Below are 3900 nucleotides of genomic sequence, written 5' to 3'. Positions count from 1 at the left end.
GTATGTGCTGTTGTAATACTACTGTATAGTATGGTATGTACTGTTGTAATACTACACTGTATAGTATGGTATGTACTGTTGTAATACTACTGTATAGCATGGTATGTGCTGTTGTAATACTACACTGTATAGCATGGTATGTGCTGTTGTAATACTACTGTATAGTATGGTATGTGCTGTTGTAATACTACACTGTATAGCATGGTATGTGCTGTTGTAATACTACACTGTATAGTATGGTATGTGCTGTTGTAATACTACTGTATAGTATGGTATGTGCTGTTGTAATACTACTGTATAGTATGGTATGTGCTGTTGTAATACTACTGTATAGTATGGTATGTACTGTTGTAATACTACACTGTATAGCATGGTATGTGCTGTTGTAATACTACACTGTATAGTATGGTATGTGCTGTTGTAATACTACTGTATAGTATGGTATGTGCTGTTGTAATACTACTGTATAGTATGGTATGTGCTGTTGTAATACTACTGTATAGTATGGTATGTGCTGTTGTAATACTACTGTATAGTATGGTATGTGCTGTTGTAATACTACTGTATAGTATGGTATGTGCTGTTGTAATACTACTGTATAGTATGGTATGTGCTGTTGTAATACTACTGTATAGTATGGTATGTGCTGTTGTAATACTACTGTATAGTATGGTATGTGCTGTTGTAATACTACTGTATAGTATGGTATGTGCTGTTGTAATACTACACTGTATAGTATGGTATGTGCTGTTGTAATACTACACTGTATAGCATGGTATGTGCTGTTGTAATACTACTGTATAGTATGGTATGTGCTGTTTTAATACTACACTGTATAGTATGGTATGTGCTGTTGTAATACTACTGTATAGTATGGTATGTGCTGTTGTAATACTACACTGTATAGCATGGTATGTGCTGTTGTAATACTACACTGTATAGCATGGTATGTGCTGTTGTAATACTACTGTATAGTATGGTATGTGCTGTTGTAATACTACTGTATAGTATGGTATGTGCTGTTGTAATACTACTGTATAGTATGGTATGTGCTGTTGTAATACTACACTGTATAGCATGGTATGTGCTGTTGTAATACTACTGTATAGTATGGTATGTGCTGTTGTAATACTACTGTATAGTATGGTATGTGCTGTTGTAATACTACTGTATAGCATGGTATGTGCTGTTGTAATACTACTGTATAGCATGGTATGTGCTGTTGTAATACTACACTGTATAGCATGGTATGTGCTGTTGTAATAGTACACTGTATAGTATGGTATGTGCTGTTGTAATACTACTGTATAGTATGGTATGTGCTGTTGTAATAGTACACTGTATAGTATGGTATGTGCTGTTGTAATACTACACTGTATAGCATGGTATGTGCTGTTTTAATACTACACAGTATAGTATGGTATGTGCTGTTTTAATAGTACACTGTATAGTATGGTATGTGCTGTTTTAATAGTACACTGTATAGTATGGTATGTGCTGTTGTAATACTACTGTATAGTATGGTATGTGCTGTTTTAATACTACACAGTATAGTATGGTATGTGCTGTTTTAATAGTACACTGTATAGTATGGTATGTGCTGTTGTAATACTACTGTATAGTATGGTATGTGCTGTTTTAATACTACACAGTATAGTATGGTATGTGCTGTTTTAATAGTACACTGTATAGTATGGTATGTGCTGTTGTAATACTACTGTATAGTATGGTATGTGCTGTTGTAATACTACACAGTATAGTATGGTATGTGCTGTTTTAATAGTACACTGTATAGTATGGTATGTGCTGTTTTAATACTACACTGTATAGCATGGTATGTGCTGTTGTAATACTACACTGTATAGTATGGTATGTGCTGTTTTAATAGTACACTGTATAGTATGGTATGTGCTGTTTTAATACTACACTGTATAGTATGGTATGTGCTGTTTTAATACTACACTGTATAGTATGGTATGTGCTGTTGTAATACTACACTGTATAGTATGGTATGTGCTGTTGTAATACTACTGTATAGCATGGTATGTGCTGTTTTAATACTACACTGTATAGCATGGTATGTGCTGTTTTAATACTACACTGTATAGTATGGTATGTGCTGTTGTAATACTACACTGTATAGTATGGTATGTGCTGTTTTAATACTACTGTATAGTATGGTATGTGCTGTTGTAATACTACACAGGCTACAATATCCAACAAAATCAGAGGAGGCAATAAAACCGGATCCGTGTTGTTGCTCCCCTGCCTGCAAGAAGCTCTTATGGGGCAGGTACAGCGGCCACGCGCCCCTAGACAGAATGCACCCGTTAACCTCGACAGGCAGGCAGGCACGCGCCCCGGCGTCAGTTCCGTGTGTCTGCATCTGGAAGGAAAAACCGACTCTATCGGACCGCCGCGAGACTAGCAGACTTCCATCGCGAGCAATCATTATTTTCTTACCCGAGGAGATGTCCGGTGCGTCTTGAACCAAATAAAACTCCTCAAGTTCACGCGCCGTTGCCGTTGCCGTGTATACGGTACACATCTGCACGCGCACAGCGGAACCGATCCAGGCTTTCTCCGTGCTTTATCCCCGGCCTCCTCTCGCTCTCGCGCTCTCTCTCTGCCTCACTCCCTCTCTTTCTGAGCTGCAGAGGAGAGGTCGCAGCACCGGATAACGTCTCCGCCAGGTCCTAGAGTCTGGCCTTGATTTGTACTAGAGCCTTATGTCTTCACAGGGAACATATGTTGGTCTCTACCCACTTACCCACTAACCTCCGGGAGGCTCCGGGAGGCCTCCCTTGTGTGCACGTTTTGTTTTTTGCCGTAGCACGACACAGCTGATTAAAATCATCAACACTTGATGATGAGTTGGTTATTTGAATCAGTTGTGTCGCGCTAGACATATTGTTTTATCCACTTCATGTGGTTTATTCTAGTCTCATCCTATATAACTACTGTCTATACTGTCTATACACACCATCCTATATAACTACTGTCTATACTGTCTATACACACCATCCTATATAACTACTGTCTATACCCACCATCCTATATAACTACTGTCTATACTGTCTATACACACCATCCTATATAACTACTGTCTATACACACCATCCTGTATAACTACTGTCTATACTGTCTATACACACCATCCTATATAACTACTGTCTATACACACCATCCTATATAACTACTGTCTATACACACCATCCTATATAACTACTGTCTATACACACCATCCTATATAACTACTGTCTATACACACCATCCTATATAACTACTGTCTATACACACCATCCTATATAACTACTGTCTGTACACACCATCCTATATAACTACTGTCTATACTGTCTATACACACCATCCTATATAACTACTGTCTATACACACCATCCTATATAACTACTGTCTATACTGTCTATACACACCATCCTATATAACTACTGTCTATACACACCGTCCTATATAACTACTGTCTATACTGTCTATACACACCATCCTATATAACTACTGTCTATACTGTCTATACACACCATCCTATATAACTACTGTCTATACTGTCTATACACACCATCCTGTATAACTACTGTCTATACACACCATCCTATATAACTACTGTCTATACTGTCTATACACACCATCCTATATAACTACTGTCTATACACACCATCCTATATAACTACTGTCTATACTGTCTATACACACCATCCTATATAACTACTGTCTATACACACCATCCTATATAACTACTGTCTATACACACCATCCTATATAACTACTGTCTATACACACCATCCTATATAACTACTGTCTATACACACCATCCTATATAACTACTGTCTATACACACCCTCCTATATAACTACTGTCTATACTGTCTATACACACCATCCT

At 37.7% G+C, this 3900-nt stretch overlaps 1 protein-coding gene across 3 annotated transcripts in view; it reads right to left on the bottom strand.

Moving 5' to 3' along the window:
* LOC129817820 (DNA (cytosine-5)-methyltransferase 3A-like) overlaps nt 1-2666 on the bottom strand; it is a 151474-nt gene extending 148808 nt beyond the window's left edge. The window contains exon 1 of one of the 3 annotated variants that reach the window (XM_055873390.1): nt 2464-2666. The gene's annotated coding sequence lies outside the window, so the exon portion shown is untranslated. The remainder of the gene's footprint in view (nt 1-2463) is intronic. The other 2 variants (XM_055873391.1, XM_055873392.1) reach the window with 2 other exon arrangements.
* Between the last annotated feature and the right edge of the window lie 1234 nt (nt 2667-3900).

Source organism: Salvelinus fontinalis, chromosome 20, assembly GCF_029448725.1.
Source record: "Salvelinus fontinalis isolate EN_2023a chromosome 20, ASM2944872v1, whole genome shotgun sequence".
In the NCBI taxonomy this organism is placed as follows: domain Eukaryota; kingdom Metazoa; phylum Chordata; class Actinopteri; order Salmoniformes; family Salmonidae; genus Salvelinus; species Salvelinus fontinalis.
This window is presented reverse-complemented; position numbering and strand designations above follow the sequence as displayed.